The 27,559-nt window shown below is 54.4% G+C and overlaps 25 non-coding genes across 25 annotated transcripts; all 25 read left to right on the top strand.

Moving 5' to 3' along the window:
- The first annotated feature begins 36 nt into the window (after positions 1–36).
- On the top strand, positions 37–118 carry Trnal-uag (transfer RNA leucine (anticodon UAG)). Its single transcript has one exon. It is a non-coding gene; the product is annotated as a tRNA-Leu (tRNA).
- A 445-nt stretch (positions 119–563) lies between these two features.
- Positions 564–635, top strand: Trnae-cuc (transfer RNA glutamic acid (anticodon CUC)). The gene has a single exon. It is a non-coding gene; the product is annotated as a tRNA-Glu (tRNA).
- Positions 636–1,021: 386 nt separating this feature from the next.
- Trnah-gug (transfer RNA histidin (anticodon GUG)) lies at positions 1,022–1,093 on the top strand. The gene has a single exon. It is a non-coding gene; the product is annotated as a tRNA-His (tRNA).
- Positions 1,094–1,546: 453 nt separating this feature from the next.
- Positions 1,547–1,628, top strand: Trnal-uag (transfer RNA leucine (anticodon UAG)). The gene has a single exon. It is a non-coding gene; the product is annotated as a tRNA-Leu (tRNA).
- Positions 1,629–2,073: 445 nt separating this feature from the next.
- On the top strand, positions 2,074–2,145 carry Trnae-cuc (transfer RNA glutamic acid (anticodon CUC)). The gene has a single exon. It is a non-coding gene; the product is annotated as a tRNA-Glu (tRNA).
- A 386-nt stretch (positions 2,146–2,531) lies between these two features.
- Trnah-gug (transfer RNA histidin (anticodon GUG)) lies at positions 2,532–2,603 on the top strand. The gene has a single exon. It is a non-coding gene; the product is annotated as a tRNA-His (tRNA).
- Positions 2,604–3,056: 453 nt separating this feature from the next.
- On the top strand, positions 3,057–3,138 carry Trnal-uag (transfer RNA leucine (anticodon UAG)). The gene has a single exon. It is a non-coding gene; the product is annotated as a tRNA-Leu (tRNA).
- A 445-nt stretch (positions 3,139–3,583) lies between these two features.
- Positions 3,584–3,655, top strand: Trnae-cuc (transfer RNA glutamic acid (anticodon CUC)). Its single transcript has one exon. It is a non-coding gene; the product is annotated as a tRNA-Glu (tRNA).
- A 386-nt stretch (positions 3,656–4,041) lies between these two features.
- Positions 4,042–4,113, top strand: Trnah-gug (transfer RNA histidin (anticodon GUG)). The gene has a single exon. It is a non-coding gene; the product is annotated as a tRNA-His (tRNA).
- A 453-nt stretch (positions 4,114–4,566) lies between these two features.
- On the top strand, positions 4,567–4,648 carry Trnal-uag (transfer RNA leucine (anticodon UAG)). The gene has a single exon. It is a non-coding gene; the product is annotated as a tRNA-Leu (tRNA).
- A 445-nt stretch (positions 4,649–5,093) lies between these two features.
- On the top strand, positions 5,094–5,165 carry Trnae-cuc (transfer RNA glutamic acid (anticodon CUC)). Its single transcript has one exon. It is a non-coding gene; the product is annotated as a tRNA-Glu (tRNA).
- Positions 5,166–5,551: 386 nt separating this feature from the next.
- Positions 5,552–5,623, top strand: Trnah-gug (transfer RNA histidin (anticodon GUG)). Its single transcript has one exon. It is a non-coding gene; the product is annotated as a tRNA-His (tRNA).
- A 453-nt stretch (positions 5,624–6,076) lies between these two features.
- Positions 6,077–6,158, top strand: Trnal-uag (transfer RNA leucine (anticodon UAG)). The gene has a single exon. It is a non-coding gene; the product is annotated as a tRNA-Leu (tRNA).
- A 445-nt stretch (positions 6,159–6,603) lies between these two features.
- Positions 6,604–6,675, top strand: Trnae-cuc (transfer RNA glutamic acid (anticodon CUC)). The gene has a single exon. It is a non-coding gene; the product is annotated as a tRNA-Glu (tRNA).
- Positions 6,676–7,067: 392 nt separating this feature from the next.
- On the top strand, positions 7,068–7,139 carry Trnah-gug (transfer RNA histidin (anticodon GUG)). The gene has a single exon. It is a non-coding gene; the product is annotated as a tRNA-His (tRNA).
- A 453-nt stretch (positions 7,140–7,592) lies between these two features.
- On the top strand, positions 7,593–7,674 carry Trnal-uag (transfer RNA leucine (anticodon UAG)). The gene has a single exon. It is a non-coding gene; the product is annotated as a tRNA-Leu (tRNA).
- A 445-nt stretch (positions 7,675–8,119) lies between these two features.
- Trnae-cuc (transfer RNA glutamic acid (anticodon CUC)) lies at positions 8,120–8,191 on the top strand. Its single transcript has one exon. It is a non-coding gene; the product is annotated as a tRNA-Glu (tRNA).
- Positions 8,192–8,577: 386 nt separating this feature from the next.
- On the top strand, positions 8,578–8,649 carry Trnah-gug (transfer RNA histidin (anticodon GUG)). The gene has a single exon. It is a non-coding gene; the product is annotated as a tRNA-His (tRNA).
- A 453-nt stretch (positions 8,650–9,102) lies between these two features.
- On the top strand, positions 9,103–9,184 carry Trnal-uag (transfer RNA leucine (anticodon UAG)). Its single transcript has one exon. It is a non-coding gene; the product is annotated as a tRNA-Leu (tRNA).
- A 445-nt stretch (positions 9,185–9,629) lies between these two features.
- Positions 9,630–9,701, top strand: Trnae-cuc (transfer RNA glutamic acid (anticodon CUC)). Its single transcript has one exon. It is a non-coding gene; the product is annotated as a tRNA-Glu (tRNA).
- Positions 9,702–10,087: 386 nt separating this feature from the next.
- Trnah-gug (transfer RNA histidin (anticodon GUG)) lies at positions 10,088–10,159 on the top strand. Its single transcript has one exon. It is a non-coding gene; the product is annotated as a tRNA-His (tRNA).
- A 453-nt stretch (positions 10,160–10,612) lies between these two features.
- Positions 10,613–10,694, top strand: Trnal-uag (transfer RNA leucine (anticodon UAG)). Its single transcript has one exon. It is a non-coding gene; the product is annotated as a tRNA-Leu (tRNA).
- Positions 10,695–11,139: 445 nt separating this feature from the next.
- Positions 11,140–11,211, top strand: Trnae-cuc (transfer RNA glutamic acid (anticodon CUC)). Its single transcript has one exon. It is a non-coding gene; the product is annotated as a tRNA-Glu (tRNA).
- A 386-nt stretch (positions 11,212–11,597) lies between these two features.
- Trnah-gug (transfer RNA histidin (anticodon GUG)) lies at positions 11,598–11,669 on the top strand. Its single transcript has one exon. It is a non-coding gene; the product is annotated as a tRNA-His (tRNA).
- Positions 11,670–12,122: 453 nt separating this feature from the next.
- Positions 12,123–12,204, top strand: Trnal-uag (transfer RNA leucine (anticodon UAG)). The gene has a single exon. It is a non-coding gene; the product is annotated as a tRNA-Leu (tRNA).
- The last annotated feature ends 15,355 nt before the right edge of the window (positions 12,205–27,559 follow it).

Genomic DNA, 27,559 nt, shown 5'->3' on the forward strand with positions numbered 1-27,559 from the left:
AGTACAAATGAAACGTTTTGCCGGTGCTGCTGCAACGGTAACGTGGCCGAGCGGTCTAAGGCGCTGGTTTTAGGCACCAGTCTCTTCGGAGGCGTGGGTTCGAATCCCACCGTTGCCAATTTTGACGTCTCATTTTTGTGCCGATGCGGTGTGTTCTCGTGGGGTAGGACGCAGCTCTTGTGACGCGCGTGTTGTGTAGGTAGCGTGGCCGAGCGGTCTCAGGCGCTGGTATCAGGCACCAGTCTCTTCGGAGGCGTGGGTTCCAAACCCACAGGTGCCAAACGTGTAATGTAGCCTGTGTCGTAGACAGCTGCACTCTTTGCCCGCAAAGAAAACGGCACAACAAGGCGTGAGCGTCTGTTTCGTGAATTGTCGTAGAACAGTGCGTGGTGCAACGACAGGATTTGTAGGCGCCTTTTGCTCTCATCATTGCTGGCGTTCGTCTCCACGAAATGCGTCCGGAGCACGCCGCTCTATAACGCGCGAGAGTGGATTTTTTTACACTTGTCGTCGATTAACCGTGGGTTGCTGCTGCGTTCGCTGGAGGAGCGCTGCCGTCGTTATCCGGTGTGGTCTAGTGGCTAGGATACCTGGCTCTCACCCAGGAGGCCCGGGTTCGATTCCCGGTACCGGAAGTGCGCGTTTTTGTTGCTCCTCTTATGCGACTTGTCTTGACTTTGCTCGACTGACGCTACGCTGACGCGTGCACAAAGCCACGTTAAGTATGATTCGTTGCAACACCTGACGGCGAGAGAGATGCGGCGTCTATCCACTTGTTATCCAGCCACATACCGGTACCTGTTGTCAAGAGGCTTGGAGGTCTGCAACACATTGCCACGGAGGTGGATGCAGCTAACCACTGTAGTTAGTGTACTGACAGCGCAGGCACGTTCATTTGCTCGCATGCATGTGATGGAGATCGTGTCTGCCACTGCTGTGGCGTACACCTTGGCCTAGGCTTTGCTGTGTATCGACACTTGCATTCCAGCCAGCTGCTTCCGTGGGCGCCTCCGTGGCCATGGCCGTGATCGTCTAGTGGTTAGGACATTGCGTTGTGGCCGCAATAACCCAGGTTCGAATCCTGGTCACGGCAATTTTTGAAAGTTTTTCCTTGCTGCCATTGCATTGACGATAGTGCACGAGTACCCGAAATCACAGTGCTTCCTTGGTTTTTCACTCGTGTTCCGCAGGCCGCAGTCCGTACTACCACTTCATCACAAGTGCAATCTTCTTGAGCTCACATATGTCTGTTACATGGAACATTCTAGCTCCGCCTGACAGGTACAGCTATGATACTTTAGTGGTTACGGAAAGCCCAGGTTTCGAAACATGGTCACGGCACGAAAACGTCTCTTGATGCTGTCTCCTTAACTGCGACAGCTACAGACAAGTGGCGTCGCTACCATACGGCGGGCACGGCATTTTCTTGTTGTGGACGGCCTAAAGAGATGCTTCCAGTGGACATGGCACGGCGATTGCCAAGATACTTCCATTTCGAAGTGACCTTTGTAGTACAAATGAAACGTTTTGCCGGTGCTGCTGCAACGGTAACGTGGCCGAGCGGTCTAAGGCGCTGGTTTTAGGCACCAGTCTCTTCGGAGGCGTGGGTTCGAATCCCACCGTTGCCAATTTTGACGTCTCATTTTTGTGCCGATGCGGTGTGTTCTCGTGGGGTAGGACGCAGCTCTTGTGACGCGCGTGTTGTGTAGGTAGCGTGGCCGAGCGGTCTCAGGCGCTGGTATCAGGCACCAGTCTCTTCGGAGGCGTGGGTTCCAAACCCACAGGTGCCAAACGTGTAATGTAGCCTGTGTCGTAGACAGCTGCACTCTTTGCCCGCAAAGAAAACGGCACAACAAGGCGTGAGCGTCTGTTTCGTGAATTGTCGTAGAACAGTGCGTGGTGCAACGACAGGATTTGTAGGCGCCTTTTGCTCTCATCATTGCTGGCGTTCGTCTCCACGAAATGCGTCCGGAGCACGCCGCTCTATAACGCGCGAGAGTGGATTTTTTTACACTTGTCGTCGATTAACCGTGGGTTGCTGCTGCGTTCGCTGGAGGAGCGCTGCCGTCGTTATCCGGTGTGGTCTAGTGGCTAGGATACCTGGCTCTCACCCAGGAGGCCCGGGTTCGATTCCCGGTACCGGAAGTGCGCGTTTTTGTTGCTCCTCTTATGCGACTTGTCTCGACTTTGCTCGACTGACGCTACGCTGACGCGTGCACAAAGCCACGTTAAGTATGATTCGTTGCAACACCTGACGGCGAGAGAGATGCGGCGTCTATCCACTTGTTATCCAGCCACATACCGGTACCTGTTGTCAAGAGGCTTGGAGGTCTGCAACACATTGCCACGGAGGTGGATGCAGCTAACCACTGTAGTTAGTGTACTGACAGCGCAGGCACGTTCATTTGCTCGCATGCATGTGATGGAGATCGTGTCTGCCACTGCTGTGGCGTACACCTTGGCCTAGGCTTTGCTGTGTATCGACACTTGCATTCCAGCCAGCTGCTTCCTTGGGCGCCTCCGTGGCCATGGCCGTGATCGTCTAGTGGTTAGGACATTGCGTTGTGGCCGCAATAACCCAGGTTCGAATCCTGGTCACGGCAATTTTTGAAAGTTTTTCCTTGCTGCCATTGCATTGACGATAGTGCACGAGTACCCGAAATCACAGTGCTTCCTTGGTTTTTCACTCGTGTTCCGCAGGCCGCAGTCCGTACTACCACTTCATCACAAGTGCAATCTTCTTGAGCTCACATATGTCTGTTACATGGAACATTCTAGCTCCGCCTGACAGGTACAGCTATGATACTTTAGTGGTTACGGAAAGCCCAGGTTTCGAAACATGGTCACGGCACGAAAACGTCTCTTGATGCTGTCTCCTTAACTGCGACAGCTACAGACAAGTGGCGTCGCTACCATACGGCGGGCACGGCATTTTCTTGTTGTGGACGGCCTAAAGAGATGCTTCCAGTGGACATGGCACGGCGATTGCCAAGATACTTCCATTTCGAAGTGACCTTTGTAGTACAAATGAAACGTTTTGCCGGTGCTGCTGCAACGGTAACGTGGCCGAGCGGTCTAAGGCGCTGGTTTTAGGCACCAGTCTCTTCGGAGGCGTGGGTTCGAATCCCACCGTTGCCAATTTTGACGTCTCATTTTTGTGCCGATGCGGTGTGTTCTCGTGGGGTAGGACGCAGCTCTTGTGACGCGCGTGTTGTGTAGGTAGCGTGGCCGAGCGGTCTCAGGCGCTGGTATCAGGCACCAGTCTCTTCGGAGGCGTGGGTTCCAAACCCACAGGTGCCAAACGTGTAATGTAGCCTGTGTCGTAGACAGCTGCACTCTTTGCCCGCAAAGAAAACGGCACAACAAGGCGTGAGCGTCTGTTTCGTGAATTGTCGTAGAACAGTGCGTGGTGCAACGACAGGATTTGTAGGCGCCTTTTGCTCTCATCATTGCTGGCGTTCGTCTCCACGAAATGCGTCCGGAGCACGCCGCTCTATAACGCGCGAGAGTGGATTTTTTTACACTTGTCGTCGATTAACCGTGGGTTGCTGCTGCGTTCGCTGGAGGAGCGCTGCCGTCGTTATCCGGTGTGGTCTAGTGGCTAGGATACCTGGCTCTCACCCAGGAGGCCCGGGTTCGATTCCCGGTACCGGAAGTGCGCGTTTTTGTTGCTCCTCTTATGCGACTTGTCTCGACTTTGCTCGACTGACGCTACGCTGACGCGTGCACAAAGCCACGTTAAGTATGATTCGTTGCAACACCTGACGGCGAGAGTGATGCGGCGTCTATCCACTTGTTATCCAGCCACATACCGGTACCTGTTGTCAAGAGGCTTGGAGGTCTGCAACACATTGCCACGGAGGTGGATGCAGCTAACCACTGTAGTTAGTGTACTGACAGCGCAGGCACGTTCATTTGCTCGCATGCATGTGATGGAGATCGTGTCTGCCACTGCTGTGGCGTACACCTTGGCCTAGGCTTTGCTGTGTATCGACACTTGCATTCCAGCCAGCTGCTTCCGTGGGCGCCTCCGTGGCCATGGCCGTGATCGTCTAGTGGTTAGGACATTGCGTTGTGGCCGCAATAACCCAGGTTCGAATCCTGGTCACGGCAATTTTTGAAAGTTTTTCCTTGCTGCCATTGCATTGACGATAGTGCACGAGTACCCGAAATCACAGTGCTTCGTTGGTTTTTCACTCGTGTTCCGCAGGCCGCAGTCCGTACTACCACTTCATCACAAGTGCAATCTTCTTGAGCTCACATATGTCTGTTACATGGAACATTCTAGCTCCGCCTGACAGGTACAGCTATGATACTTTAGTGGTTACGGAAAGCCCAGGTTTCGAAACATGGTCACGGCACGAAAACGTCTCTTGATGCTGTCTCCTTAACTGCGACAGCTACAGACAAGTGGCGTCGCTACCATACGGCGGGCACGGCATTTTCTTGTTGTGGACGGCCTAAAGAGATGCTTCCAGTGGACATGGCACGGCGATTGCCAAGATACTTCCATTTCGAAGTGACCTTTGTAGTACAAATGAAACGTTTTGCCGGTGCTGCTGCAACGGTAACGTGGCCGAGCGGTCTAAGGCGCTGGTTTTAGGCACCAGTCTCTTCGGAGGCGTGGGTTCGAATCCCACCGTTGCCAATTTTGACGTCTCATTTTTGTGCCGATGCGGTGTGTTCTCGTGGGGTAGGACGCAGCTCTTGTGACGCGCGTGTTGTGTAGGTAGCGTGGCCGAGCGGTCTCAGGCGCTGGTATCAGGCACCAGTCTCTTCGGAGGCGTGGGTTCCAAACCCACAGGTGCCAAACGTGTAATGTAGCCTGTGTCGTAGACAGCTGCACTCTTTGCCCGCAAAGAAAACGGCACAACAAGGCGTGAGCGTCTGTTTCGTGAATTGTCGTAGAACAGTGCGTGGTGCAACGACAGGATTTGTAGGCGCCTTTTGCTCTCATCATTGCTGGCGTTCGTCTCCACGAAATGCGTCCGGAGCACGCCGCTCTATAACGCGCGAGAGTGGATTTTTTTACACTTGTCGTCGATTAACCGTGGGTTGCTGCTGCGTTCGCTGGAGGAGCGCTGCCGTCGTTATCCGGTGTGGTCTAGTGGCTAGGATACCTGGCTCTCACCCAGGAGGCCCGGGTTCGATTCCCGGTACCGGAAGTGCGCGTTTTTGTTGCTCCTCTTATGCGACTTGTCTTGACTTTGCTCGACTGACGCTACGCTGACGCGTGCACAAAGCCACGTTAAGTATGATTCGTTGCAACACCTGACGGCGAGAGAGATGCGGCGTCTATCCACTTGTTATCCAGCCACATACCGGTACCTGTTGTCAAGAGGCTTGGAGGTCTGCAACACATTGCCACGGAGGTGGATGCAGCTAACCACTGTAGTTAGTGTACTGACAGCGCAGGCACGTTCATTTGCTCGCATGCATGTGATGGAGATCGTGTCTGCCACTGCTGTGGCGTACACCTTGGCCTAGGCTTTGCTGTGTATCGACACTTGCATTCCAGCCAGCTGCTTCCGTGGGCGCCTCCGTGGCCATGGCCGTGATCGTCTAGTGGTTAGGACATTGCGTTGTGGCCGCAATAACCCAGGTTCGAATCCTGGTCACGGCAATTTTTGAAAGTTTTTCCTTGCTGCCATTGCATTGACGATAGTGCACGAGTACCCGAAATCACAGTGCTTCCTTGGTTTTTCACTCGTGTTCCGCAGGCCGCAGTCCGTACTACCACTTCATCACAAGTGCAATCTTCTTGAGCTCACATATGTCTGTTACATGGAACATTCTAGCTCCGCCTGACAGGTACAGCTATGATACTTTAGTGGTTACGGAAAGCCCAGGTTTCGAAACATGGTCACGGCACGAAAACGTCTCTTGATGCTGTCTCCTTAACTGCGACAGCTACAGACAAGTGGCGTCGCTACCATACGGCGGGCACGGCATTTTCTTGTTGTGGACGGCCTAAAGAGATGCTTCCAGTGGACATGGCACGGCGATTGCCAAGATACTTCCATTTCGAAGTGACCTTTGTAGTACAAATGAAACGTTTTGCCGGTGCTGCTGCAACGGTAACGTGGCCGAGCGGTCTAAGGCGCTGGTTTTAGGCACCAGTCTCTTCGGAGGCGTGGGTTCGAATCCCACCGTTGCCAATTTTGACGTCTCATTTTTGTGCCGATGCGGTGTGTTCTCGTGGGGTAGGACGCAGCTCTTGTGACGCGCGTGTTGTGTAGGTAGCGTGGCCGAGCGGTCTCAGGCGCTGGTATCAGGCACCAGTCTCTTCGGAGGCGTGGGTTCCAAACCCACAGGTGCCAAACGTGTAATGTAGCCTGTGTCGTAGACAGCTGCACTCTTTGCCCGCAAAGAAAACGGCACAACAAGGCGTGAGCGTGTGTTTCGTGAATTGTCGTAGAACAGTGCGTGGTGCAACGACAGGATTTGTAGGCGCCTTTTGCTCTCATCATTGCTGGCGTTCGTCTCCACGAAATGCGTCCGGAGCACGCCGCTCTATAACGCGCGAGAGTGGATTTTTTTACACTTGTCGTCGATTAACCGTGGGTTGCTGCTGCGTTCGCTGGAGGAGCGCTGCCGTCGTTATCCGGTGTGGTCTAGTGGCTAGGATACCTGGCTCTCACCCAGGAGGCCCGGGTTCGATTCCCGGTACCGGAAGTGCGCGTTTTTGTTGCTCCTCTTATGCGACTTGTCTCGACTTTGCTCGACTGACGCTACGCTGACGCGTGCACAAAGCCACGTTAAGTATGATTCGTTGCAACACCTGACGGCGAGAGAGATGCGGCGTCTATCCACTTGTTATCCAGCCACATACCGGTACCTGTTGTCAAGAGGCTTGGAGGTCTGCAACACATTGCCACGGAGGTGGATGCAGCTAACCACTGTAGTTAGTGTACTGACAGTGCAGGCACGTTCATTTGCTCGCATGCATGTGATGGAGACCGTGTCTGCCACTGCTGTGGCGTACACCTTGGCCTAGGCTTAGGCTTTGCTGTGTATCGACACTTGCATTCCAGCCAGCTGCTTCCGTGGGCGCCTCCGTGGCCATGGCCGTGATCGTCTAGTGGTTAGGACATTGCGTTGTGGCCGCAATAACCCAGGTTCGAATCCTGGTCACGGCAATTTTTGAAAGTTTCTCCTTGCTGCCGTTGCATTGACGATAGTGCACGAGTACCCGAAATCACAGTGCTTCCTTGGTTTTTCACTCGTGTTCCGCAGGCCGCAGTCCGTACTACCACTTCATCACAAGTGCAACCTTCTTGAGCTCACATATGTCTGTTACATGGAACATTCTAGCTCCGCCCGACAGGTACAGCTATGATACTTTAGTGGTTACGGAAAGCCCAGGTTTCGAAACATGGTCACGGCACGAAAACGTCTCTTGATGCTGTCTCCTTAACTGCGACAGCTACAGACAAGTGGCGTCGCTACCATACGGCGGGCACGGCATTTTCTTGTTGTGGACGGCCTAAAGAGATGCTTCCAGTGGACATGGCACGGCGATTGCCAAGATACTTCCATTTCGAAGTGACCTTTGTAGTACAAATGAAACGTTTTGCCGGTGCTGCTGCAACGGTAACGTGGCCGAGCGGTCTAAGGCGCTGGTTTTAGGCACCAGTCTCTTCGGAGGCGTGGGTTCGAATCCCACCGTTGCCAATTTTGACGTCTCATTTTTGTGCCGATGCGGTGTGTTCTCGTGGGGTAGGACGCAGCTCTTGTGACGCGCGTGTTGTGTAGGTAGCGTGGCCGAGCGGTCTCAGGCGCTGGTATCAGGCACCAGTCTCTTCGGAGGCGTGGGTTCCAAACCCACAGGTGCCAAACGTGTAATGTAGCCTGTGTCGTAGACAGCTGCACTCTTTGCCCGCAAAGAAAACGGCACAACAAGGCGTGAGCGTCTGTTTCGTGAATTGTCGTAGAACAGTGCGTGGTGCAACGACAGGATTTGTAGGCGCCTTTTGCTCTCATCATTGCTGGCGTTCGTCTCCACGAAATGCGTCCGGAGCACGCCGCTCTATAACGCGCGAGAGTGGATTTTTTTACACTTGTCGTCGATTAACCGTGGGTTGCTGCTGCGTTCGCTGGAGGAGCGCTGCCGTCGTTATCCGGTGTGGTCTAGTGGCTAGGATACCTGGCTCTCACCCAGGAGGCCCGGGTTCGATTCCCGGTACCGGAAGTGCGCGTTTTTGTTGCTCCTCTTATGCGACTTGTCTTGACTTTGCTCGACTGACGCTACGCTGACGCGTGCACAAAGCCACGTTAAGTATGATTCGTTGCAACACCTGACGGCGAGAGAGATGCGGCGTCTATCCACTTGTTATCCAGCCACATACCGGTACCTGTTGTCAAGAGGCTTGGAGGTCTGCAACACATTGCCACGGAGGTGGATGCAGCTAACCACTGTAGTTAGTGTACTGACAGCGCAGGCACGTTCATTTGCTCGCATGCATGTGATGGAGATCGTGTCTGCCACTGCTGTGGCGTACACCTTGGCCTAGGCTTTGCTGTGTATCGACACTTGCATTCCAGCCAGCTGCTTCCGTGGGCGCCTCCGTGGCCATGGCCGTGATCGTCTAGTGGTTAGGACATTGCGTTGTGGCCGCAATAACCCAGGTTCGAATCCTGGTCACGGCAATTTTTGAAAGTTTTTCCTTGCTGCCATTGCATTGACGATAGTGCACGAGTACCCGAAATCACAGTGCTTCCTTGGTTTTTCACTCGTGTTCCGCAGGCCGCAGTCCGTACTACCACTTCATCACAAGTGCAATCTTCTTGAGCTCACATATGTCTGTTACATGGAACATTCTAGCTCCGCCTGACAGGTACAGCTATGATACTTTAGTGGTTACGGAAAGCCCAGGTTTCGAAACATGGTCACGGCACGAAAACGTCTCTTGATGCTGTCTCCTTAACTGCGACAGCTACAGACAAGTGGCGTCCCTACCATACGGCGGGCACGGCATTTTCTTGTTGTGGACGGCCTAAAGAGATGCTTCCAGTGGACATGGCACGGCGATTGCCAAGATACTTCCATTTCGAAGTGACCTTTGTAGTACAAATGAAACGTTTTGCCGGTGCTGCTGCAACGGTAACGTGGCCGAGCGGTCTAAGGCGCTGGTTTTAGGCACCAGTCTCTTCGGAGGCGTGGGTTCGAATCCCACCGTTGCCAATTTTGACGTCTCATTTTTGTGCCGATGCGGTGTGTTCTCGTGGGGTAGGACGCAGCTCTTGTGACGCGCGTGTTGTGTAGGTAGCGTGGCCGAGCGGTCTCAGGCGCTGGTATCAGGCACCAGTCTCTTCGGAGGCGTGGGTTCCAAACCCACAGGTGCCAAACGTGTAATGTAGCCTGTGTCGTAGACAGCTGCACTCTTTGCCCGCAAAGAAAACGGCACAACAAGGCGTGAGCGTCTGTTTCGTGAATTGTCGTAGAACAGTGCGTGGTGCAACGACAGGATTTGTAGGCGCCTTTTGCTCTCATCATTGCTGGCGTTCGTCTCCACGAAATGCGTCCGGAGCACGCCGCTCTATAACGCGCGAGAGTGGATTTTTTTACACTTGTCGTCGATTAACCGTGGGTTGCTGCTGCGTTCGCTGGAGGAGCGCTGCCGTCGTTATCCGGTGTGGTATAGTGGCTAGGATACCTGGCTCTCACCCAGGAGGCCCGGGTTCGATTCCCGGTACCGGAAGTGCGCGTTTTTGTTGCTCCTCTTATGCGACTTGTCTTGACTTTGCTCGACTGACGCTACGCTGACGCGTGCACAAAGCCACGTTAAGTATGATTCGTTGCAACACCTGACGGCGAGAGAGATGCGGCGTCTATCCACTTGTTATCCAGCCACATACCGGTACCTGTTGTCAAGAGGCTTGGAGGTCTGCAACACATTGCCACGGAGGTGGATGCAGCTAACCACTGTAGTTAGTGTACTGACAGCGCAGGCACGTTCATTTGCTCGCATGCATGTGATGGAGATCGTGTCTGCCACTGCTGTGGCGTACACCTTGGCCTAGGCTTTGCTGTGTATCGACACTTGCATTCCAGCCAGCTGCTTCCGTGGGCGCCTCCGTGGCCATGGCCGTGATCGTCTAGTGGTTAGGACATTGCGTTGTGGCCGCAATAACCCAGGTTCGAATCCTGGTCACGGCAATTTTTGAAAGTTTTTCCTTGCTGCCATTGCATTGACGATAGTGCACGAGTACCCGAAATCACAGTGCTTCCTTGGTTTTTCACTCGTGTTCCGCAGGCCGCAGTCCGTACTACCACTTCATCACAAGTGCAATCTTCTTGAGCTCACATATGTCTGTTACATGGAACATTCTAGCTCCGCCTGACAGGTACAGCTATGATACTTTAGTGGTTACGGAAAGCCCAGGTTTCGAAACATGGTCACGGCACGAAAACGTCTCTTGATGCTGTCTCCTTAACTGCGACAGCTACAGACAAGTGGCGTCGCTACCATACGGCGGGCACGGCATTTTCTTGTTGTGGACGGCCTAAAGAGATGCTTCCAGTGGACATGGCACGGCGATTGCCAAGATACTTCCATTTCGAAGTGACCTTTGTAGTACAAATGAAACGTTTTGCCGGTGCTGCTGCAACGGTAACGTGGCCGAGCGGTCTAAGGCGCTGGTTTTAGGCACCAGTCTCTTCGGAGGCGTGGGTTCGAATCCCACCGTTGCCAATTTTGACATCTCATTTTTGTGCCGATGCGGTGTGTTCTCGTGGGGTAGGACGCAGCTCTTGTGACGCGCGTGTTGTGTAGGTAGCGTGGCCGAGCGGTCTCAGGCGCTGGTATCAGGCACCAGTCTCTTCGGAGGCGTGGGTTCCAAACCCACAGGTGCCAAACGTGTAATGTAGCCTGTGTCGTAGACAGCTGCACTCTTTGCCCGCAAAGAAAACGGCACAACAAGGCGTGAGCGTCTGTTTCGTGAATTGTCGTAGAACAGTGCGTGGTGCAACGACAGGATTTGTAGGCGCCTTTTGCTCTCATCATTGCTGGCGTTCGTCTCCACGAAATGCGTCCGGAGCACGCCGCTCTATAACGCGCGAGAGTGGATTTTTTTACACTTGTCGTCGATTAACCGTGGGTTGCTGCTGCGTTCGCTGGAGGAGCGCTGCCGTCGTTATCCGGTGTGGTCTAGTGGCTAGGATACCTGGCTCTCACCCAGGAGGCCCGGGTTCGATTCCCGGTACCGGAAGTGCGCGTTTTTGTTGCTCCTCTTATGCGACTTGTCTTGACTTTGCTCGACTGACGCTACGCTGACGCGTGCACAAAGCCACGTTAAGTATGATTCGTTGCAACACCTGACGGCGAGAGAGATGCGGCGTCTATCCACTTGTTATCCAGCCACATACCGGTACCTGTTGTCAAGAGGCTTGGAGGTCTGCAACACATTGCCACGGAGGTGGATGCAGCTAACCACTGTAGTTAGTGTACTGACAGCGCAGGCACGTTCATTTGCTCGCATGCATGTGATGGAGATCGTGTCTGCCACTGCTGTGGCGTACACCTTGGCCTAGGCTTTGCTGTGTATCGACACTTGCATTCCAGCCAGCTGCTTCCGTGGGCGCCTCCGTGGCCATGGCCGTGATCGTCTAGTGGTTAGGACATTGCGTTGTGGCCGCAATAACCCAGGTTCGAATCCTGGTCACGGCAATTTTTGAAAGTTTTTCCTTGCTGCCATTGCATTGACGATAGTGCACGAGTACCCGAAATCACAGTGCTTCCTTGGTTTTTCACTCGTGTTCCGCAGGCCGCAGTCCGTACTACCACTTCATCACAAGTGCTATCTTCTTGAGCTCACATATGTCTGTTACATGGAACATTCTAGCTCCGCCTGACAGGTACAGCTATGATACTTTAGTGGTTACGGAAAGCCCAGGTTTCGAAACATGGTCACGGCACGAAAACGTCTCTTGATGCTGTCTCCTTAACTGCGACAGCTACAGACAAGTGGCGTCGCTACCATACGGCGGGCACGGCATTTTCTTGTTGTGGACGGCCTAAAGAGATGCTTCCAATGGACATGGCACGGCGATTGCCAAGATACTTCCATTTCGAAGTGACCTTTGTAGTACAAATGAAACGTTTTGCCGGTGCTGCTGCAACGGTAACGTGGCCGAGCGGTCTAAGACGCTGGTTTTAGGCACCAGTCTCTTCGGAGGCGTGGGTTCGAATCCCACCGTTGCCAATTTTGACGTCTCATTTTTGTGCCGATGCGGTGTGTTCTCGTGGGGTAGGACGCAGCTCTTGTGACGCGCGTGTTGTGTAGGTAGCGTGGCCGAGCGGTCTAAGGCGCTGGTATCAGGCACCAGTCTCTTCGGAGGCGTGGGTTCCAAACCCACAGGTGCCAAACGTGTAATGTTGCCTGTGTCGTAGACAGCTGCACTCATTGCCCGCAAAGAAAACGGCACAACAAGGCGTGAGCGTCTGTTTCGTGAATTGTCGTAGAACAGTGCGTGGTGCAACGACAGGATTTGTAGGCGTTCAACTTGTCGTGTTCCTTAACTCGTTATTTCTCAAACTGTCATCTTCAGATATGTGTGATTCTCTAGCCAATGTGAATGGTGGTGTACGTAAAATTAAGCACCTTGACGTTACAATTAGTGATGTTGTGCTATCGAACGCGGGTTATGGTATACGCACTGTTCGCGTGTTTAACCTGCCATTCGAAGTACGTAATAAAACTATTTATTGTAGTTTACTTCCGTATGGTACAGTGCTTTCGGTCGTAAAAGATAAATGGTCTTCAGCTTATTATTATGACGTTGAGAACGGTGTTCGCAGTGTCCGCATGGTTGTCCGACAGCATATACTGTCCTTTGTTGTTGTTGCTGGCCATCGTGCCTTTACTACTTATAGCGGCAAACCGGCGACCTGTTCTTTTTGCAATGGTACCAGACATTTTCGACAGGACTGTCCGAAATGTAGTAGCCCTGTGCAATTACCACAGACAGACGGTCAGGACGAGGTGACGTGCGCGTCGGTCGCGCTTGGCGCCTCCCCCGCACGTGCGAGTCGTGTGTCTGCACCTGCGATTGCGACCGACGTTGTTTCTATGGACGTTACACCTTCCGTTCCTGTTTTGATAGGTCCCTGGCGTTGCCTGTGATTTCTTTGCCTGTGGATGTAGCGGCCCCCGTGCCTGATACGCAGGCTGTTGATAGAATTGAGCTACCGATTGTGTCTGACCCTGTACCGGCAGCTGTAACCCTGTCCGTATCGGAACCCATTCTAGAGGCTGCTCCCTCTGGTGTGAATGAGAATGCTGCTGCCACCGTTGTTGTCGACTGTGAGGAGCGTCTTGACGCCCCCGCGGGACCCAAACCGCGTCGGGAAAGGCCAACTGAGAGGGCTGAAAACGTTCCCCGCATTCGCAGCGCGAGTATTTCGGGTGTTTCCTCTCGTAAGGCGCGAACGCCGTCCCCGGTGTTGACTTGCGTCCCACCGTAAAAGTTGTTGACTCACAGCAGGCGCCGGCTTCTGATCGCCGTCGGCAGCGGCCTGCTGCTTGCACTCAGCCCGAGGCGTCCGTGAGTTCCGCGGAATCCAAGCGGGACGAGAAAGTTCGACAGCTAAAGGTCCTCCTTACTAAAACGGAGCCTGTCGTGGCAAGCGGTATGGCGATGGACGTTGTTCCGGGTGTGTCGCTTGCACACTTGGCAGCCAAACGCAAATCGGACGACTCACATTGCCGTCGCATCCGGCCGCACTCGCAGGATTCTGGATCTGTTTCTGCCGTCGGCGCTGGACCTGCCACGGCGGCTCCTTCCGGTGCCGCTGTTAGTATGGACACGGAGGTGGTTCAGCCCCCCGTGTTTTCTGGTGATAAGTGTGACTGGGCGGCGGACGTGGAGGTGGACGACGGCACTGGAGCCGGTACGTAGCGTGACTTTGCTCTTTGCTTGGCAGCGTGATTGCATCCGTAGTTGCCTAAGTTTACCGTTGTTTCATTGTGGTGTATCCTTGTCTCTCTTGTGTGACACCGGGCTGTTGCGCGTTGTAACCTTTATTTTCGCACGCGAGTGTAATTTTGGCAGCGCCACTGCACTCATCGTTGTGTACTTTTATTTGTTGTGTATTTTAAATGTGTCTGGTATTTTTAAATGTGTTAGGTGCCCGCCACGCGTCGGAGGCACATTTTAGTCGTTCTTGCCGCTCACTTGGATCATTACAGATGCGCGGGTGCTTTTCCAGATGTGCACATTTATTTTTCACAAAGTTGTGTGGTTTTGTTGTGTATGGGGTCTGACACGCGTTTTTTGTGTGTTTACCCCGTTACTCTCAATACCATGTGCTGTCTTACCGGTGCATGTGCCGCTTTTGTAGTGCGTATACATTTTTTCGTGCGTCTGATGTGTGACATCCGTTGCAGACATATTTCACTGTGCTTGCCTCTTCCTTGCGTCGTTTTAGCGGCACATGTGCATGCAATTTTTTTGCGGACTTATGTATTAGCCTTTGAAACTGTCTGGTGTATATTGTACGCTGGCGGAATTTTTAGTCGTTTGTGTTGAAACAGTGTGTACTCCTTGTGACGCCAATGCTTCCACCGTTGTGCAAGCTTATTTACTTCTTACTTCTTATTATTATTTATTGTCTTTGCTGTGTCTGGTGTGTGCCCCCCCGTCGGAGGCAATGTCTCATCGCTCATGCCGACGAGCTGCATGGTATAGTATTGGTGGCGCATATGTCCTTTTACTCTGTCCGTATCTTTTTGATATTTTACCTATGTCTACTGTCTCCACCTATTGGGGGATAGCTTTTACCGTTGTTGTCGATTGCATGCATCGTTTGGTAGCCCACACAACCTTTCGTTGTGCCACTATATGCCTTTGATTTACTTTTGTGGGCGGCGTCGGTGGTTTGTTTTTTTATCGGTCCTGCCGCTCGACTGCGTCGTCCTCGCTGTGCTGGGGCACCTCTTATTGTATGTGTATGTTGTATCTCCTTAATTGTTGGTGTTTTAGCTGTGCTTGGCGTTCGGTAGCCTGCAGTGGATCGTTTTCGCCGTTCATGTTCACATGTTGCTTTGCTTTGGGGGCGCCGTTGTGACCGTTATTGTGGACCCTTCTTTCGTGTGTATTTTGTGTATGATACCTGCCACCTGTCGGTATGCCATTTTTGCCGATCTTGTCTACATTCCGCATTATCTTCGCAGTGATACTGCCTCGCTTCTTGTGCACACTGCATTTGTTGCTCCTTGCGTTGTGTATGGTTCCTGACACGCGTCGGTGGTATATACTTACTGTTAATGTTAACAAAATGCGTAGTCCTCATAAGGTCCTTGACTTAAAAACTCTTTTATGTGAAACCCGTTGCCTTGTCGCCCTTTTGCAAGAAGTGACACGTGAGGCTCTCATGCTTTTAACAGATCTGAGTGACTACGTTATTGTGGATAATGTGGTGTCAGACAATGTCACCGGTACAGCTATTTTAGTCTGCCCCGGGACCACTGTCACTAATATCGAGTGTCTCCCTACTGGCCGCGCTATTGCGTGCACTATTGATGGCGTCATGTTTGTTAATGTTTATGCTCCTTCTGGAAGCAACTACGCGGCACGGCGGCACTTTTATAGTCAGGAGCTGTGTGAGGTTTTGCACCGGAATTCCGCTCATTTAATTTTAGGCGACGATTTTAATGCTGTCACCGATGATCGCGATCAGGAGCCACGCCCCAACAAGTGTCAGGAACTCCACACGCTTCTCACAAGTTTGAATCTCCAGGACACGTGGCGAATGCTCCACCCGGTTGAAACCCAATATACTTATTTTTATCCAACGGGACACAGCCGACTTGATCACATCTATGTGTCATCGTCACTAGTGGCCCCGGTGGCTCGATCTGAGGTCAGGCCAGTTATTTTTTCAGATCACTGCAACCCCCTGCAGGTTCGGGGGTAAGAATAAGCCCGTGGTATTCCTGCCTGTCGTAAGAGGCGAATAAATGGAGTCTCCAAAGTTTCGGCCTTATGTGATGGTCCCCTCTTGAGTTTGACCTGCCATTTTCAAAATTTCCGTTGTTAGTGTGTGCCATTTGGGGAAGGACGCCTTATGTGGTGTTTTTCTATTGGTCCATCGTGCACCTCCATCTTGCATGCTATCTACTGTCATGTGGCAGGATTTACACACCATGTCTTCTGGGTTGCCTCCTCGTCTTGTGCGCAATCCCCTTCTTAGCGCCCACGACATCTGTGGACCCTTTCCACACCTAAAATCCAGCACGGTAGCCAGTCCGTTGTGGTGGGGTCGTCATGTACCCTCTTGGTGGTAGCCCCCTGACCACGCAGGGATCGCACTACAGATGCCAGAGCTGTTTCCTCCCCATGCATGCCAAGGGGTATGTGCCCATCTTGTCTGGGGCACGGGGACTCCGGGCAATGGGATATCGGCCAGGTACCCGTTGCTTTGGCTGGGTGGCGCCCTTGGGGAGAGCCCTCGTTCGGAGTAGGTGGCATCTGGGCGGATGTGGCGCAATGAAGTGCAATAAATCTCACCAAGCTGGTGGTCGCACAGCCACCAGCGTCTCTAAGCGAGGCAAAATTGAATTCGATGCTGCACAATATGATCCTCAGTCGTTCCCCTCGTTGACTGCGCCGTGGGAGGGATGCAGATCTAGTGCCAAGCAGGAGCCTTATGTACCACAATACCTTGTCTGCAGCAGGACTGATGGTGACTCCTTTCTTTCGACAAAGCCTCTGTTTTTTGTGGAACACCTGGAGGATAAGTTTGGGGAAGTGGCAGGGTTGTCTAAAATGAGGAATGGGTCCATCCTCCTCAAGATGTCCTCCCCAGCCTAGTCACAGGCGTTGCTCTTGTGTGATAAGCTGGGAGACGTCCCTGTTACCGTCACTCCCCACAGTAGCTTAAATATGGTCCAGGGGATTATTTACCATCACGACCTCTTGTTACAGTCCGATGACGAGCTGAGAGCTGAATTGGAACGACGTGGTGTGCATTTTGTCCGTCGTGTGCACAGAGGACCCAAGGCCAACAGGGCGGCCACCGGTGCCTTTATCTTGGCCTTCGAGGGTGCTGTATTGCCTGAGAAGGTCAAGGTAATGGTTTACCGTTGTGACATCAAGCCATACGTCCTTCCCCCGATGCGGTGCTTCCAGTGCTGGAAGTTTGGGCATATGTCCTCCCGTTGCCCATCCAGCGCCACATGTTGAGATTGCGGACGCCCCTCTATTCCCGATTCTCCATGTGCGCCTCCGCCTGTCTGTGTCAACTGTGGGGAACACCACTCTTCATGCTCGCCAGACTGCCCCGTTCTTCATAAGGAGCGGAAGATTATGGAATTTCAGACCCTGGACCGGCTTACTTATCGCGAGGCAAAACTGAAATTTGAAAGGTTGCATCCTGTCCCTCTTCAAACTTCTTATGCTGCAGCCACGTTATCGTCGCCCTCGTGGGGGGCCGTTGTCGCCTCATCTGTGCCGCCTTCAGTGGGCCCTCGAGGCTGTACATCTCTGTCTGCCCCCTCGTGTCCTTCCTCTGTTGCCCCTTAGCAGTTGGGGGCAAACCCCCTTCTGTCACTCCCCCCGCACATGCCTCAGGAGTGACATCTGCTCCAAAACCAGGGGGCTTGATCCCTCCCCCTCCCCCTCCTTTTCTGCCAGCATTGTCTCTGCTGGCTCCCCCTGTGGGTTCGGGGGTAAGAATAGGCCCACGGTATTCCTGCCTGTCGTAAGAGGCGACTAAAAGGAGTCTCAAACGTTTCGGCCTTATGTGATGGTCCCCTACCGGGTTTGACCTCCATCTTCTAAATTCTTCCGAAGAGCGAGCTGATTGGGGAAGGGCGCCTTACAAGGTGCAATGTGTCCATCGCTCATTACCATCTCTAGCTTGGTTGGTCGTCGTCGCATAGCTGTCCCGCCCACTCACCATCTCTAGGGCGTGGCTTTGTTCTTGGGTGCGGTTTTTTTGCAGTCTGCTCTGCTGTGTCGCTTTATGCGCCAATGACGATCATGGACTACATTTCACCTGAAATCCAGCACGGTAGCCAGTCCGTTGTGGTGGGGCATGTACCCTGTCGGTTGTAGCCCCCTGACAACACAGGGATCGCTCTACTGATGCCTGCGCCGTTAACTCCCCGCGTATGCCAAGGAGTAGATGCCTGTCTCCTTGGGGCATCGGGACTCCCGGCAATGGCCATCCCGCCAGGTGGTCGTTGCTGAGGCTGGGTGGCGCCCGTGGGGAGGGCCCTTGGTCGGAGTAGGTGGCATCAGGGCGGATGACCCGCGATGAAGCGTGGTACATCATCTCTTGCTGGCGGCCAGCCGCCAGCAGTCTCTAAGCGTTCTCGGCCTCAATATAACGCTCAGGCATATGATCCACAATCGTTCCCCTCCCTGGCCACACCATGGGAGGAACGAAAGGCTACGGTTGGCAGCGAACCTTATTCACCTCGCTATTTAGTCTGTACACGAGTCGATGGGGAATCGTTTATGGCGACCAAGCCTCAGTTTTTTGTCGAGCACTTGGAGGACAAGTTTGGGGAGGTGGAGGGCTTGTCCAAAATGCGCTCTGGGGCAGTATTGATCAAAACGGCATCCTCTGCACAGTCACGGCGGTTACTCGCTTGTGACAAGTTGGGGGATGTTTCCGTCACGATCACACCCCATAAGAGTCTCAACATGGTCCAGGGCATTATATTCCATAGGGACCTACTCTTGCAGTCAGACGACGAGCTACGCGCCAATTTAGAACGGCGGGGTGTTCACTTCGTCCGGCGCGTCCATCGGGGTCCGAGGGATAATCAGGTAGCCACCGGTGCCTTCATCTTGGCCTTCGAGGGTGACGTCCTACCCGAAAAGGTCAAGGTGATGGTCTACCGATGTGATGTGAAGCCCTATATCCCTCCCCCGATGAGGTGTTTCAAATGCTGGAAGTTCGGCCACATGTCATCTCGGTGTACTTCCAGCATGACATGCAGAGATTGTGGACGCCCTTCACATCCTAATACTGCATGTGCGCCGCCTCCCATCTGTGTGAACTGCGGCGAACACCATTCCCCTTGCTCGCCAGACTGCAAGGTTCTACTGAAAGAACGAAGGATCATGGAATATAAGACCCTGGACCGCATGACCTATACTGAGGCTAAGCGGAAATACGAGAGGCTACATCCTGTGGCTCTGACCAGCTCCTATGCCACCGCTGCCAAAACAGTAGTTTTGTCATCTGCTGCACCGATTCCACTGAACACTCTGAGCCGGAATACTACACCTGCCCCCTTGATGGTGGGGGGCACTTCCCCATCTGTTGCTCCTGCACCACCTACCTCAGGAGCAACGACCCCCCAACCATCGGGGACACAAGTCCCCAACTCTAAGCCGGAGAAGCGTCCGACTTCTTCGGCGACTCTCTCTCGCAAGGGATCCCTCGGGTCCCTCCCTTCCCAGGTTTCCACCTCTGGGAAGGGTGACGTCAGCCAATGGCTGAAAAGCAGGCCAGCGGCTGGTCGCAGGGCTTCCCGCTCCTCCTCCGTCCCGGAGACTGACTCGGTGGAGCCCTCCCAGCCAGTAAAGCCCAAGGAGCAGAGAGAGAAGACGAAGAAGAAGAAGGCCTCTAAGGCCAAGGAACGCGCGGTGGCATCCGCCCCACCGCTCCATACAGGCTCTGCGTCTGAGGATGAGGTGGAGATCATGGCGTCCGCTGAGGACCTGGATCTCGCCATACCCTCAGACGCCAAGGACGCCGATTGTACTGGTCCTCGATCGGTGACAGCAGGTGACCCAGTGACGTGATCTGCCTCCTCGGTCCCTTCACGCCTATTTCACCCATGGACAATGTGATTCTCCAGTGGAACTGCAGCGGTTTTTTCCACCACCTTGCTGAGCTCCGCCAACTCGTCAGCAGTCACCCTTTCTTCTGCATTGCCCTCCAGGAAACGTGGTTTCCGGCAATGCGGACCCCTGCCCTACGAGGGTATCGGGGTTATTATAAGAACCGGGCAGCTTATGAGAGGGTGTCTGGTGGAGTCTGCGTCTACGTCCTTAACTCTATCTACAGCGAGTGTGTGCCTCTTCATACACCCTTAGAGGCTGTCGCTGTAAGGATGTGGACGCCTCGGCCTATTACTGTCTGCAGTTTGTACCTTCCGCCGGATGGTGATGTCTCTCGTCATGTGTTGGCTGCATTGATAGGACAACTGCCGCCTCCCTTTGTGTTGCTGGGCGACTTTAACGCCCATAACCCCTTGTGGGGTAGCGCCGCGATTACTGGCCGGGGCAGAGATGTCGAGACTCTTCTGTCACAGCTTGACCTCTGCCTTTTAAACACGGGAGAGGCGACCCACTTTAGTGCGGTCCATGGCTCGTTTTCGGCCATTGACCTTTCTATTTGCAGCCCCGGACTTTCACCATCCATCCACTGGAGGGTCCATGACGACTTATGTGGTAGTGACCATTTCCCCATCTTTCTGTCACTGCCACAGCGTCACTCTTCTGAACGCCCCTCCAGATGGGCTCTGAATAAGGCTGATTGGGACTTATTTACATCTGTCGCAGTGATCGCACCTCCTTCCACTGATCCGATTGATGCAGTGGTTCAGTCGGTCACCACCAGCATCGTTTCTGCGGCGGCATCTGCGATTCCCTGTCCATCCGGGGCACCTCGGCGGAGGACTGTGCCGTGGTGGTCGCCCGAGATCGCAGAGGCGATTCGAGATCGCCGGCGGGCTCTTCAGCGCCATAAGCGGCACCCGTCGTTGGAGACCCTCATTGCTTTTAAACAGTTCCGCGCCCGAGCCCGACGCCTTATTCGCCAACGGAAGCAGGAGTGCTGGGAACGTTATGTTTCCACCATTGGCGTCCGTACCTCCGCATCGCAGGTTTGGGCCAAGATTCGGCGACTCCAAGGCTATCGGCCACCTGTCTCTGTCCCTGGGCTTTCGCTGAATGGAGCAGTGTGCACCGACTCCGACACGATTGCGGACCGGTTAGCAGAGCATTTTGCTCAGTGTTCCGCGTCAACGAACTACCCGTTGGCCTTCCGCTCCCGGAAAGAGCGGTTGGAAAGTCGGAGGCTTTCCTTTCACACGCGCCACGCGGAGTCGTACAATGCTCCTTTCAGCGAATGGGAATTCCAGAGCGCACTTTCTGCTTGCCCTGATACGGCTCCTGGACCAGACCGCATTCACAGCCAGATGCTGAAACACCTCTCAGTGCCTTGCCAGCGACGCCTCCTAGATCTTTTCAATCACGTCTGGGTCGAGGGTGTTTTCCCGTCTCAATGGCGGGAAAGCATAGTCCTCCCCGTATTGAAACCTGGCAAGAACCCGCTGGAGGTGGACAGCTATCGCCCCATAAGCCTCACCAACGTTCCTTGCAAGTTGCTGGAACGTATGGTGAGCCGGAGGTTGAGTTGGCTCCTCGAGTCTCGGGGCCTTCTGGCTCCGTCTCAGGGTGGGTTCCGTAAAGGCCGCTCTGCCGTCGATAATCTGGTCTCCCTGGAGTCTGCCATCCGTACAGCCTTTGCGCGCCGCCAACATCTGGTTGCCGTCTTCTTCGACATGCGGAAGGCATACGATACGACTTGGCGCCATCACATCCTGGCCACACTTCATGAGTGGGGCCTTAGGGGCCCGCTCCCGATTTTTATTCAGAATTTTCTTTCGTATCGTTCCTTCCGCGTGCAAGTAGCTGCGTCGCATAGTTCCTCCCGGGTCCAGGAGAACGGGGTCCCACAGGGGTCTGTCCTCAGTGTGTCCCTGTTTTTAATTGCCATCAATGGGCTTGTTGAGGCGGTGGGGTCGTCCGTCGCGGCTTCTTTATATGCGGACGACTTCTGCATATATTACAGCTCCAGTGGCATCGCCGCTGCTGAACGGCAGCTGCAAGGTGCCATCCGCAAGGCGCAGTCATGGGCTGTAGCGCACGGCTTCCAGTTTTCGGCCGCGAAGACCTGCGTTATGCATTTCTGCCGGCGTCGCACGGTTCACCCTGAGCCGCGCCTTTACCTTGACGGTGAACCTCTTGCTGTGGTCGCGACGCATCGGTTCTTGGGACTGGTGTTCGATACCCGGTTGACTTGGCTGCCCCATATTAGGCAGCTGAAGCAAACATGCTGGCGGCACTTAAACGCTCTCCGTTGCTTAAGCCACACCAGGTGGGGTGCCGACCGGTCCACCCTCCTCCACCTATATCAAGCGCTGATCCAGTCCCGTCTTGATTATGGGTGTGTGGCGTACGGTTCTGCCTCGCCTTCGGCGTTGCGATTGCTGGATCCCATACACCACTGCGGGATCCGCCTCGCCACGGGAGCGTTCCGGACAAGCCCCGTCGACAGCATACTTGTGGAGGCTGGTGTCCCTCCATTGCGGTTCCGGCGTGACCGCCTTCTGGCCGCCTATGCCGCGCACGTTTATAGCATGCCAGGGCATCCAAACTACCGTCTCCTGTTCCCGCGCTCGATCGTCCATGTTCCAGACAGGCGGCCCCGGTCAGGGTGTCCCATTGCGGTTCGCCTCCGGGACCTTCTCCGTGGCCTTGACTTTTTTCCTCTGCCGCCTGTTTTCCGGGCCAATCTCCGTCTGCCCCCATGGAGTGTGCCCCGACCGTGCCTTCGGCTCGACTTGGCACAGGGTCCGAAGGTCTCAGTGCCTCCGGAGGCCCTCCGCCGCCGCTTTCTTTCCATCCTGGCCGAGTTTCCTAACGCGGCGGTGGCCTACACCGACGGTTCGGTGGTCTCTGGTCACACTGGTTACGCTCTCACTCTACGGGATTATTGTGAGCAACGGTCATTGGCAGCTGGCTCCAGTGTATACACTGCCGAGTTGGTTGCCATCTATCGTGCCCTAGAGTTTCTCCGCTCCCGCTCAGGTGAGTCCTTTGTCATCTGTAGTGACTCCCTGAGCGGTTTACGAGCTCTTGACCAGTGTTTCCCTCGTTCCCGTCTGGTGATGGCCATCCAGGAGTCCCTCCATACTCTCGTCCGTTGCGGCCGCTCTGTCACCTTTGTTTGGTCCCCGGGTCACGTCGGCATCCCGGGTAACGAGCGGGTTGACGAACTGGCGAAACAGGCGGTCAGTTCCCCGGCCATGGAGATCGGTCTTTTAGAGAGTGACGTCCGATCCGTATTGCGGCAGAAGGTCCTTGCTGCTTGGCGTGATGAGTGGCGCACCCTGCCCTCTCCCAACAAACTTCGGGCAGTCAAGGAGACAACCAGTGTGTGGCGCTCCTCCATGCGGGGGTCTCGCAAGGACGCTGTCGTCCTCTGCCGGCTCCGCATAGGACATACCCGGCTCACGCACGCGTATCTCTTGTGCCGTGACGACCCGCCTCTCTGTCGCTGCGGATTGGCCCTGACCGTGGTACACGTCTTACTCGACTGCCCACTTTTAACTGCCCTCAGGCAGACGTTCGCGCTGCCTGATACACTCCCTGCTCTTTTAACCGATGACGCTACTATGGCTGACTTAGTTCTCCGTTTTATTCGAGCAGGGGGTTTTTATCATGCAATATGAGATTCCCCTTTTATTTTTTTTAGTGTCGACTGTGGCTTTTGGCCTGGGGTTTTAGTTTGTGGTGTTTTAATGTGTCCCTTGGTTGTTGGCCTTTCCAGTTTTATTTTCATGGTCGGCCAATGACCGTCGCACTCTGTGTGTCTTTTAATCTCTTTTCTCTGGTCTTCGTCTATGTCTTTCTTGTACTGTGTCGTCCCTTGTCGTCTCGTCTCCGTTATGTGTTTATTGCTTGTTGGACTTTTCTTCGTGTATTATTATGGTCGTGGAACAAGGGACCGATGACCTAAGTAGTCTGGTCCCTTTAACCCCCACAAACCAACCAACCAATCTCTGCTGGCTCCTCGCTCGCGGAAGGGGTCCCTCGGGGCCCTCCCTTCTTCCGTTTCTTCTGCTACCTTGCCGGATGTCAGCCAGTGGCTGAAGGTTCCTCCACCTGCTGGTCGTAGGGCTTCTGCGTCATTGTCAGCCTCCGATGCTCCTTCAGAGAAACTCTCCCAGCCCTCTAAGCCAAAGGACAGACGCGAGAAGAAGGAATGGAACGTGTCCAAGAAGAAGGACGCTCCAGTGGTTTCAGTACCGCCTGCTGTCAATAGTTCTGGCTCTGGGGATGAGGTGGAGATCCTCGCCTCTGCCGCGGATCTCACCCTCACGGAACCCTCGGGGGCCTCTCCTATGGACACAGCTGACTCTCGCCCAGAGGTGGCCGTTGACTCTGCGGCGCTGTCTGCCTCTTAGTCGCCTTCACGCCCTCCCAGTCCCTTCCTGCTTCCATTCTCCAGTGGAATTAAGGCGGTTATTTCCGCCACCTGCCTGGGCTCCAGATGCTTCTGAGTGTTTCCCCTGTTCTCTGCATTGCTCTTCAGGAAACTTGGTTTCCAGCAATGCGGACCCCTGCCCTTCGCGGTTATCGAGGATACTATAAGAACCACGCTGACTATCACCTAGCTTCAGGTGGTGTTTGCCTCTTTGTTCACCACTCTGTCTGTAGCTCGCCAGTACCCCTTCTGACGCCTTTAGAGGCAGTCGCTGTCAGGATTGAGCTCTCGCCGGGTATTACTGTTTGCTCTGTTTACGTTCCTCCGTATGGGCAGCTCCCCCGACATGTCTTGGCTCCGTTGCTGGCTCAACTCCTGCCGCCATTGCTGCTTCTGGGCGATTTCAGTGCCCACAACCCTCTATGGGGTGGGACTGTGTCCGATGACCGCGGTCGAACTGTGGACCATGTGTTGGCTCAGCTCGACATTAGCCTCTTAAACACCGGTGCTCCCACGCATTTCAGTGTGGCCCATGGCTCGTTCTCGGCCATTGATCTCTCTCTTTGCAGCCCAGGACTTGTCCCATCCCTTCAATGGAAAGTAGTGACCATTTTCCCATCTATTTGTCACTGTCCCAGTGTCATTCTTCTGGGCGCCTGATCCGCTGGGCTCTCCACAGGGCTGACTGGCTGGCTTTTACTTCTGCTGCCACCACTACTTCTCCCCCACAGGGTGACATAGACGAGGTGGAGGTGGTCCATGTCTTGACCTTGTCAATTATTTCTGCGGCCGAGACTGCCATCCCCCGCTCTTCTGGACTCCCTCGGAGGAAGGCTGTCCCCTGGTGGTCGCCGGAGATTGCTGAGGCTATTCGCGACCGTAGGCGGGCTCTCCAGCATCATAAGCGGCACCCGTCTCTGGAGACCCTCATCGCCTTTAAGAAGCTCCGTGAGTTGGCCCGTCGTCTTATTGCACGGCATAAGCAGGAGTGCTGAGAGAGGTACGTTTCATCCTTGGGCTCCCGTGTCTCCCCGTCGCTCGTGTGGTCCCGCATCCGGTGGATTTATGGATATGACCCCTGTGGGTGTCCCTGGAATCTCCCTGGACGGCGCTGTCTGCACCACCTTGCCGCGCACTTTGCTACGAGCTCTTCGACTGTAACTTACCCTCCTGCCTTTCGCTCTCTAAAGGAGTGCGCCGAGCAGATGCCGTTATCATTCCACACACGTCGTTCTGAAAAATACAATGCTCCTTTCAGCGAGAGGGAATTCCTCGCTGCCCTCGCTGATTGCCCTGATACAGCGCCGTGACCGGACTGCATCCACGCGCAGATGCTGAAGCATCTCTCCAGGGACTGCCAGAGACACATCCTCACCATCTTTAACCGCATTTGGAGCGAGCGCGTGCTCCCGTCGCAATGGCGAGAGGGTGTTATCGTCCCCATCTTGAAGCCCAGTGTGGACCCTCTGGCGGTGGACAGCTATCGTCCAATTACCCTCACCAACGTTATGTGCAAATTGCTCGAACGTATGGTGGGGCGGTGTTTGTGTTGGGTCCTTGAGTCGCGTGGCCTCCTCGCTCCATCCCAGGGTGGCTTCCGTCAGGGCCGGTCTGCTGCGGACAATTTGGTGCGGCTGGAATTTGCTATCCGTACGGCCTTTTCCCGCCGTCAGCATCTCGTTGCTGTATTTTTTGATCTGCGGAAGGCATATGACACAACATAGAGGCATCACATCCTTGCTACGTTGCGTGAGTGGGGTCTTCATGGTCAGCTCCCAGCTTTTCTTCAAAACTTTTTATTGCGCCGCTCTTTCCGGGTGCAAGTCGGTGCCGCCTCTAGTTCATCTTATATACAGGAAAATGGGGTCCCGCAGGGCTCGGTGTTGAGCGTTTCCTTATTTCTAGTGGCCATTAATGGTCTGGCTGCAGCCGTGGGGTCGTCGGTGTCCCCTTCTTTGTATGCCGACGACTTCTGCATCTCATTTAGCTCAACGACTACAGGAGTCACCGAACACAGGCTGCAAGCAGCCGTTCGCAAGGCGGCATCATGGGCTCTGACTCATGGATTTCAGTTCTCTGCGGCCAAGACTCGAGTTATGCACTACTGCAGGCATCAGATGGTCCACCCTCATCCGGAACTTTACCTCGACGGTCACCTACTTGAAGTGGTGGACACTAGCCGCTTCTTAGGACTCGTCTTTGATGCCCGGCTCACATGGGTTCCTCATATTACTCAGCTGAAGCAAAAGTGCTGGCGGCACCTCAACGCTCTCCGCTGCCTGAGCCATGGGTCTTGGGGTGCAGATCGCAGCACGCTGTTGCGATTGTACAGAGCCCTTGTGCAGTCCAGGCTTGATTATGGGAGCCTGGCCTATGGGTCTGCATCACCCTCAGTGTTGACGTTGTTGGACCCCATACACCACTGTGGGGTTCGGCTTGCAACTGGCGCTTTCCGTACGAGCCCCATGGATAGTCTGCTGGTGGAGGCCGGGGTTCTCCTGCTGCGGATTAGCCGCCACCGAATGCTCGCCGACTATGCTGTCCACGTGCATTGCTCACCGGGCCATCCCAATCATCACCTGCTTTTCCCTGCCAGGGTCCTCCCTCTGCCCGACCGGCGACCTAGGTCTGGGCTTTCCATTGCTGTCCGCGTCCAGTCCCTGCTGTCAGAACTGGGGTCGTTCCCTCTTCTGCCGCCCTTCCGGGCCTGTGCCCCCCCGCCTCCCTGGTGTATGACCCGTCAGTCCATCCGCCTGGACTTGGCATGGGAACCCAAGGACTCGGGGGACTGGTCTGCGCTGCCACCTGTCACTGTAACCCCCGAACATGCTTCAGCGACCACCGTACGGCGCGGCGGTGAAATGTTGTGTGCTGCGGGGAATGGTAATCTTGGCTTGACCGCCTGGATTGCGAGGAAGGCCAACCTCTATAAAAACCCCTCAATCTTTCAGTGTGCTCCGCGCCTAGAAGATTCATGGCTGTTGGGGTGGAACAGTCGCAAGCGGGCAACCTCTGGGGCACCTGCCGCACCCCAGTTGTATAAGGCTTACTCAACCACGCGGGGCTCTGTCTGAGCGGACTTTTAGTTCCCTAGCTGCTCGTGGGACCGCAATGGACCCTTCGACCTCTACATTTCCCCCTACCAGTGGCTTGGGTGGGCCGCTGGTAGGAAAACACACCCCATCGAAAAAGCGGCTACGTGCTGCGAGTCCTCCAGCGCCTGGTGTTGCTAGAGAATTAACAGAATGTAGTAACGGATCAAATGCTGATAATCAGAATGTGTTTTTGATTATTAAAAGGAAGGAGGGTAGCTTTAAGAGGGT

This window comes from Schistocerca gregaria, chromosome 1, assembly GCF_023897955.1.
Source record: "Schistocerca gregaria isolate iqSchGreg1 chromosome 1, iqSchGreg1.2, whole genome shotgun sequence".
Taxonomy (NCBI): domain Eukaryota; kingdom Metazoa; phylum Arthropoda; class Insecta; order Orthoptera; family Acrididae; genus Schistocerca; species Schistocerca gregaria.